The sequence below is a fragment of the Piliocolobus tephrosceles genome, chromosome 16 (assembly GCF_002776525.5).
Source record: "Piliocolobus tephrosceles isolate RC106 chromosome 16, ASM277652v3, whole genome shotgun sequence".
Lineage (NCBI taxonomy): Eukaryota > Metazoa > Chordata > Mammalia > Primates > Cercopithecidae > Piliocolobus > Piliocolobus tephrosceles.
Window position 1 is genome coordinate 4,462,298 of NC_045449.1, and position 9,211 is coordinate 4,471,508.

The following is a 9,211-nucleotide window of genomic DNA, read 5'->3' on the forward strand; positions in this document are numbered from 1 at the left end:
CCTTCCTTCCTTCCTTCCTTCCTTCCTTCCTTCCTTCCTTCCTTCCTCTCTTTCTTTTCTTTTCATTTCTTTTCTTTTCTTTCCTTTTAACGGAGTTTCGCTCTTGTTGCCCAGGCTGGAGTGCAATGGCGCCATCTCTCACTGCAACCTCTGCCTTCCCAGTTCAGGTGATTCTCCTGCCTCAGCCTCCCGAGTAGCTGGGATTACAGACATGTCCCACCACTCCAGGCTAATTTTTTTTTTTTTTTTTTTAAGTAGAGATGGGGCTTCACCATGTTGGTCAGGCTGGTCTCGAAGTCATGACCTCAGGTGATCCACCTGCCTTGGCCTCCCAAAGTGCTGGGATTCCAGGCATGAGCCACTGAGCCCGGCCCAAACTGGCTTTCAAATTGGGGCGGGACTCCAAGATGTCAGAATGTAGAGGTCTTTTCTCTGGAGCCATTCGGTTATCCAGAGAGAACGTGTCAAATCTTTTATTGGCAGTGAGGGTGGGGAGGTGTACAACGGGTGGCTGGAGAGAGCTGGGGTGTGCCTGCTGTAAGAGGAGGAAGGGGGTCCATCCTCCCCCTACACAGGCCACATAACCCCCCCGTTTTGAGTCCCATGCCTCATGTCCGCCTTCTGTAGATTTGGATCTCCCCGTCCTCAGCACCTAGAGTTCTACAAGACCACCCCCTTTCTGCTTGTTAGTTTCCTCGTCTGCAGGGAGCCAGGTGGTGATCTCCAGCTCTGCCAAGTCCCCTCCTGCTCCTCTCCCTCTTCCAGATATTTGCAGGACTCTCTCATCCATGTTCGTCTCTTGCCTCACTTTATCCCATTATGAGTTGATGTATTCTTGATTCATTTATTGCCATTTCAGTGGAGTTTTGGAAGGGAGAAGTGAGCAATCTGCCTCGCTGACTCAGAAGTGGGCTGCATTTTAAAAACAAAATCGGCTGCATTGCTCAAAGATGAGGGACGGCTTAGGAAAACCAATTTGTGTGCAAGACATACTTTCTCATGCATATATGTATGCATGCCTTACATGATGAAACTCCTGTGAGAGGGGCCAGCCCGTGAAATTCCCAGATGGTGAACATAGGACCCACCTCAGTGAGTTGCTATAAGGATTAAATTAGCTAATACAAGTAAAATGCTTAGCACAGGGCCTGGCATTTGAGTTCTCAAGGGATAGCAGTGATGATTATTCTGATAGCTTCAGGATGAACTTGACTAAGGGCTCTGGGGATTTAGGAGAACTTCTGTCCATCCTCTTCTGTGCCCTGAAGGAGGAAGAACCTTCTGCAGGCTTCTCCTGGGAACCCCACCAGCCTGTGGATCTCAGAGCTCTTTGGAGTTCGCGAAGGCAGCGGGGAAATCCCTCTGGTCTTGGCTAGTCTGACACTGCATCATCGGCATAACTGGGGCATCCCAGCTCGGCCTGGAATGTTCTTGTTTCTTGGTATGAACCTGTCTTTTTGCAAACACAGTCTCTTTGTGTCTGGCCCATCAGCCCTCTTCCAAAGGTTTCTTCTACCCAGTCCCGCCAAACACACCGTTTTCAACGTTAAAGTCACTCTTTAATTTGTAACAAAGAGATATGGGTTCTAGTTCTGTCTTTGCCACCAATTGCCTAGAAATAGCTCACACTTGGGATCTAGATTTGATCTGCCCAGTTTGAATCCCGACTTTGCCATCGATGAGCCGTGTCCCACGGGCAAGCCCTCAGTCCTTTACGGGCCTGGTTTCCTCGTCTATCAAATGAAGATAATCATAGTTCCTAACTCATGGAGCTACCATGGGGCTGAAAGAAAGAACCCATGTAATGCGCCCAGCCTGGTACTCAGAGTTCAGATAAAGCTAGCTGTAAGGATTACTATCTTTCCCAATTTAAACTATCCCGCAAACTTCATAGCTCCAGGCACAACTGGAGGTGAGGACTCAGGCATATGAAGCTTTTCCAGGGGCTGAGGCAGAGGAAATGTGATCTCCTGGATTTCGTTTGTAGCTTCTACTAGACCACATAGCAACCGGGCAACATAGCAACGAACGAAAGCAATGCCATTTAGTTCCAAGTCAAGCAACTTACTTTTTCAAAAGTATGTCATTCCGACCTGAAAAAACCAATCTCCTTCGTAGTTTTCATGTCATTGAGACAAAAATTTTTTGGTAAAAATGCCATTTGATTTTGTTTCTGCTCAAAGCAGTTCTCATCACAATTTTTTTTTTTTTGACAGAGTTTTGCTCTTGTTGCCCAGGCTGGAGTGCAATAGCGCGATCTCGGCTCACCGCAACCTCCGCCTCCCAGGTTCAAGGGATTCTCCTGCCTCAGTCTCCCGAGTAACTGTGATTACAGGCATGCGCCATGTCCCGCTAATTTTTTTGTATTTTTAGTAGAGACAGGGTTTCTCTATATTGGTCAGGCTGGTCTCGAACTCTCAACCTCAGGTGATCCGCCCACCTTAGCCTCCCGAAGTGCTGGGGTTACAGGCGTGAGCCACTGTGCCGGGTGCTCATCACAAATTTTAAAACTGATCACAAATTTTTTCCTCTGCTTTTCCGAGCCTACTGTTTTATAAACGAATTACTATACTGCCCTCTCGTGGAACATAATGATTTCTTTGAGTCAAAGACCTTGCTTAGATTTTTTTTTTTCTTTCTTTTTGAGACTGAGTCTCACTCTGTCACCCAGGCTGGAGTGCAGTGGTACAATCTCAGCTCACTGCAACCTCCGCCTCCCAGGTTCAAGCAATTCTTCTGCCTCAGCCTCCTGAGTAGCTGGGATTACAGGCACCTGCTGCCACACCCAACTAATTTATGTATTTTTAGTGGGGGGGGGGTTTCACCAAGTTGGCCAGGCTGGTCTCAAACTCCTGACTTCAAGTGATCTGCCCGCCTCAGCCTCCCAAAGTGCTGGGATTACAGGCGAGAGCCACTGCGCCTAGTCGTCCTTGCTTAGATTTGAAATAGGACTCCCATTTATAATTTATTATTGATAGTATTAAGTTCATCAGAAAGTATGCTTTATCCACATGTTTCACAAAACTCTTTTTAAAATGAATTATTCTTTCATTTTCAATTGTTTGAACTTGGAGGCTTAATGTTCACCGATTCTATCTTCCTACAGCGATTCTACCCAGGGGGTATATCAATCCTGCTCCTCAAGCTTCCTCTGGGTTCAGAGGGCTACTCATAAATTAGTCCACAGCAATTGAGGCATAGTGGGGAGAGCAGGTCACAGGCCAATTATGCTGCAGGAGTTGCGGTTAGAACTCAAGGAAACTGCCTGAAAGCCTCCTTTGCGCCAGTCCCCGTCCAGCCTCACCCCAGCTGGAGGTGCTAATGATCCTAAAGAGGATCAGAACATGCCACCCCCCAAATATGCTACCTGGGAAGAAAGACATTTCGAGCTGTAGGCAATGAAGAAACAACAGATGCAGTAAAAGTTCTCCGCCTGCCCTTATCTACCTAAATGCAGGACCTAAATTTTGCTTTGAGGAAGATGCCCGTCTGTACCCGGAAGAAGGAGAGTGACTCTTATCACCGGTGACGGGAGTTGCGTTGAGAAGAGTCTGCATAAACCAACAAATAGAAGAGAGATAACTCTTCTCGTCCATTAATTTCTCCCATATATTCCTAAACACTTTCTCACAGTTTATTACCCCGGAAGCCCAAACATTCTTTTCTTTTATTTTTTTTTTTTTTTGAGATGGAGTCAGCTCTGTCGCCCAGGCTGGAGTGCAGTGGCCAGATCTCAGCTCACTGCAAGCTCCGCCTCCTGGGTTCCCGCCATTCTCCTGCCTCAGCCTCCCGAGTAGCTGGGACTACAGGCACCCGCCACCTCGCCTGGCTAGTTTTTTGTATTTTTTTAGTAGAGACAGGGTTTCACCGTGTTAGCCAGGATGGTCTCGATCTCCTGACCTCGTGATCTGCCCGCCTCAGCTTCCCAAAGTGCTGGGATTACAGGCTTGAGCCACCGCGCCCGGCCCATTCTTTTCTTTATCCAGTCACTTCTCTATAACCTATCACCCTTTGCTCAAATCGTATATAATTTCTCAAGTCTAAACACTTATTGGAGTTTTCTGCTTCTTTTTGTGAAGCTCCTGTGCCTAAAATCTGAACATCAATCACATTTGTATACTTTTTCTCTTGTTAATCTGTGTTCTGTCAGTTTCACTTGCAGATCCCCAGCAATAGAACCTAAGACAGTATGGGCCAAATGTTTCCTCCCCTCTAATCCCAGGCGTGGAGTTGGTCGGCGGAGGGGCAGGACATGGGTCAGCAGCCTTCGTGCCCTTTTCCCAGAGAGCTTCTTGCAGTTGATTTGGCTTTTGAATGTTACTCACCCGCTTCAGCAACCGCAGCTGCTGTGCCCAACAAACGGCAAAAGACAAGACACCAACCACACAAAGATCCCAGTGCGCACGTTCCCTGCCTTACCTTGACTTTCAGGTGGCTTTATGTGCCTCTGCGATGTTGCAGTGTTAATCCTCAAGGGTGAAATCCAAGCTGGTTTATCCGCAGAGCTACCAGGGCCCGTGGTGATGGTGAGTAACGAGGCACTAAATTTCTTCTCCTACAATACAAAGGATCTGTTCAACGCACTCGCAGTCACAGTACAAACAGCTATTCTGTGTTAGATCAGCAAAGGCAACCAGTCCCAGTGCAAAGACAATTTTAGATTTATGTCCTGTTTCCTGTGGAAACGCAAAACCAAAGGGGAACCCACTGGTAGGACAGAGCAAGCACCCGTGAAGGTGCAGCCTTTTTAAAACTTAAGTTCTGATCCAGCAGGTTTGCAGAGGTCCTGCGAATCCATCCTTTAACAAGCATCCCCTGCGGGAGGGGTTCTGATGCAGAGTGTAGGAGGGCTGCCTGTATTCTGAGAAACACTGGATGGTGTCTGCCAAGATTCAATAGCAGACATTATTACAATTATCGGGAGACACAGGCTGTACCAAATAGTAAAATAAAAGTAAATATATTTACATGTTCCAGGGTTTGGCCCAATCAGACTGCTTGGCTTACATAAATCCCAGCGCATAGGCATTTGCAAACAATAAGCATATGTTTAGCATCCTAAACTCTACTTTTAAAGAAAACATTGGGCCCGACGCGGTGGCTCAAGCCTGTAATCCCAGCACTTTGGGAGGCCGAGACGGGCGGATCACGAGGTCAGGAGATCGAGACCATCCTGGCTAGCACGGTGAAACCCTGTCTCTACTGAAAAATACAAAAATCTAGCCGGGCGAGGTGTCGGAAGCCTGTAGTCCCAGCTACTTGGGAGGCTGAGGCAGGAGAATGGCGTAAACCCGGGAGGCGGAGCTTGTAGTGAGCTGAGATCTGGCCACTGCACTCCAGCCTGGGCCACAGAGCGAGACTCCCTCTCAAAAAAAAAAAAAATAAAGAAAACATTAAGGAATAGTCATGACTTATGCAATTAGTAAGTCCACAATTAACACTGAAGACTATTAACAATAGTTAACACATAATTTTTACTATGCAATACTAATTTTAAAATACTTTTCACAGCTCAAGGGATCTGGCAGTTCAAATTTTTCTAGAAGGCCTGGCTTACACCAGCATCCATGGCCATCTTCCTCTCTTGGAAACTGGACCCTCAGATCTCATTCATGTGTTTGATAATTTCATCATAAAGAACAAAGACAACTGCGATGCGCAGACATGTTCTCCCACAGCATAGAATTGTTCTTTGTAAAAGTTTGTTCAATACAAACTTCATATGAAAAAAAATTGCCCTTCAAGAAAAAAAAAAAACCTCAAAAGCTTTTCAAAGAAGTCCCTGGTATTGGTATTGGGAAATACAAACCAGGTGAAACATACATTTTTATTTTTTTTGCTCATTAATTTAAAAAAAAAAGATTACTGAGTGCCTGTTTTGTTTCAGGTACTCTTCCCAGTATTGGCCGAGCACCAGCCTTAAAGCAACCTTCGGGGAACATAATATATACTGATTATATATTACATACTTCCCTATTGACTAATATAACTAATGGAATAGTTCACTTCAAAAGAAATGATTTTTCCTGGGCATCATCTTAGCAGAAGTTCTGCTTCCTTTTCTTTCATGCATAGAAAATGTGTTTTCTCCTAATGCACTGGGGCGGGGATGCTTTTTCTACCCCAGTGAGGGGCCAGGAGAAAACTGCTTTCTCTTTGTATATGAACTCAAGGGCCAACATTATTCTAGCAACGTAGGACAGGTGGCAAAAGTGTTCTTATGTCCTAGTTGCTGCCACTAGAAAGTTCAGGCAACTGGAAAGTTGCCTAAAATCATGGCCTGCAAGTTATATACCTTACAAACTGAGGCACTGGAGAGAGAGCCAAAAATTCCCAATCAAAAATACGCAAGCTAGGCGCAGTGGCTCTTGCTTGTCATCCCAGCATTTGGGAGGACAAGGTGGGAGGATTGCTTGAGCCCAGGAGGTTGAGGCTGATGTGAGCCATGATGGCACCACTGCACTCAGCCTAGGCAACAGAGGAAGGCTCTGTCTCATTTAAAACAAAATATGCAAAAGTCTGTGTGTTTTGATGTTTTTCTTCAAATCACTTAGCAGAATTCACGCTGTTTTCATTTACATTAGATGCTTGAGACAGTTTTCAAGGGAAGTATTATTATTATTAATTATTATTATTATTGAGATGGAGTTTCTCTCTTATTACCCAGGCTGGAGTGCAATGGCATGATCTCGGCTCACTGCAACCTCCACCTCCCGAGTTCAAGCAATTCTGCCTCAGCCTCCCCAGTAGCTGGGAGTACAGGCATGCACCACCACGCCATGCCCAGCTAATTTTGTATTTTTAGTAGAGAGGGGGTTTCTCCATGTTGGTCAGGCTGGTCTTGAACTCTCAACCTCAGGTGATCCGCCCACCTTGGCCTCCCAAAGTGCTGGGGTTACAGGTGTAAGCCACTGCTCCCAGTCAGGAAATACTATCTTTGAAGTCTGAAATCCAAAATTGCTTTCAAGGTGAATAAAAGGATTTTTTTATTTTATTTTATTTTTTTTTTTGAGACGGAGTCTCGCTCTATCACCCAGGCTGGAGTGCAGTGGCCGGATCTCAGCTCACTGCAAGCTCCGCCTCCCGGGTTTACGCCGTTCTCCTGCCTCAGCCTCCCAGTAGCTGGGACTACAGGCACTCGCCACCTCGCCCAGCTAGTTTTTTGTATTTTTTAGTAGAGACGGGGTTTCACGGTGTTAGCCAGGATGGTCTCGATCTCCTGACCTCGTGATCCACCCATCTCGGCCTCCCAAAGTGCTGGGATTACAGGCTTGAGGAATAAAAGGATTTTAAAAGATTGTAACAATTTTACTTCTGTGATGATCACTGAGGGTAAATTCTTCATTCTCTATCAGGAAATCCATCTAAGACTTTAATAGAAGTGAAAAATATATACAGTTTTTTAGTCTGTGATTAAGGGGAAATATTTCATGGGATGAGAACTGGATATAGGCCGGGTGCAGTGGCTCACGCCTGGAATCCTAGCCCTTTCGGAGGCCGAGGCAGGTGGATCACCTGAGGTTGACAGTTCAAGACCAGCCTGGTCAACATGATGAAATCCCATCTCTACTAAAAATACAAAAAATCAGATGGGTGTGGTGGCGGGCACCTGTAATCCCAGCTATGCAGGAGGCTGAGGCAGAACCCGGGAAGCAGAGGTATTAATGAGCCAAGATTGCACCACTGCACTACAGCCTGGGCAACAAAGTGAGACTCAGTCTGAAAAAAAAAAAAAATCGGACCAAGCATCGCCAGTATGTCTTCTATAGAATTAAACAGAATCAGAGACAAGAAGCAACTTTATTCACATTATAAATGAAACACTTTTGTTTTGTGTATACTGTTAGTTTCTGTTTTAAAATACTCACAGATGATCATATTAAGAAATAAAGGCCGGGCGCAGTGGCTCACGCCTATAATCCCAGCACTTCGGGAGGCCAAGGGTTCGGGGTGGGGGGGGGTGGATCACCTGAGGTCGGGAGTTCGAGACCAGCTTGGCCAACCCAGTGAAACCTTGTCTCTACTAAAAATACAAAAAATTTAGCCAGGCATCGTGGTAGGTGCATGTAATCCCAGCTACTCGGGAGGCTGAGGCAGGAGAATTGTTTGAACCCAGGAGATGGAGGTTGCAGTGAGCAGAGATCACACCACTGCTCTCCAGCCTAGGTGGCAGAGCGAGACTCCGTCTCAAAAAATTAAAAAAGAAATAAAACTTCCAAGTTTATTTTCCCCAATTGTAATATGATCCAGAAGTTGAAATTCATTGAATCCCTTGTTGTACTCATTATGGTAATAATGAGATGTTTCCTTCTTCTAGTTAATTATATTAACTTGGAGCTTACCAACTGGTGAACTGCAGATGGGTTAAGACACGGATGCCTCAGGCCGAAGCCCTAAGGCCAAGTATCTCCAGCCAGGAGCAGCTTCCTCAGTTCAACCAGCTGACTTTTGTTTAGTATTTTCTGCCTGAGCCATGAAATGAAAATTTTCAGAGTCAAACATTCTTGGGACTCACGATGTTAATGGTTTGCTTCGTAGTGTGTCTGACTTCAGGACACAAGTTAAATCCTATACAGTTAGAAGAGAATTTCTTTTTAATTTTTTTTTTTTTTTTTTTTTTTTTTTTTTTTTTTTTGAGACGGAGTCTCGCCCTGTCACCCAGGCTGGAGTGCAGTGGCCGGATCTCAGCTCACTGCAAGCTCTGCCTCCCGGGTTCACGCCATTCTCCTGCCTCAGCCTCCCCAGTAGCTGGGACTACAGGCGCCTGCCACCTCGCCCAGCTAGTTTTTTTGTATTTTTAGTAGAGACGGGGTTTCGCCGGGTTAGCCAGGAGGGACTCGATCTCCTGACCTTGTGATCTGCTCACCTCGGCCTCCCAAAGTGCTGGGATTACAGGCGTGAGCCACCGCGCCTGGCCTCTTTTTAATTTTTAACAATTTTTAGGCTGGGCACGGCAGCTCGTGCCTGTGATCCCAGCGCTTTGGGAGGCTGAGGTGGGCAGATCACCTGAGGTCAGGATTTCGAGACCAGTCTGGCCAACATGGTGAAACCCCCATCTCTACTAAAAATACAAAAAAATTAGTTGGGCATGGTAGCAGGTGCTTGTAATCCCAGCTACATGGGAGGCTGAGGCAGGAGAATTGCTTGAACCTGGGAGGCCAAGGTTGCAGTGAGCCGAGATCACACCACTGCACTCCAGCCTGGGCAGCAA

The 9,211-nt window shown here is 46.2% G+C and overlaps 1 long non-coding RNA gene across 3 annotated transcripts in view; it reads right to left on the bottom strand.

Annotated features, from left to right (window-relative positions):
* LOC111521350 overlaps positions 1-8,613 on the bottom strand; it is a 23,950-nt gene extending 15,337 nt beyond the window's left edge. For 2 of the 3 annotated variants that reach the window (XR_002724921.2, XR_002724919.2), the window contains exons 1-2: positions 8,343-8,613; positions 4,420-4,555 (exon numbers count right to left, since the gene is read on the bottom strand). This is a non-coding gene — a long non-coding RNA (uncharacterized LOC111521350). Of the gene's footprint in view, positions 1-4,325; positions 4,556-8,342 lie in introns of all 3 variants that reach the window. The other variant, XR_002724920.2, reaches the window with a different exon arrangement.
* Between the last annotated feature and the right edge of the window lie 598 nt (positions 8,614-9,211).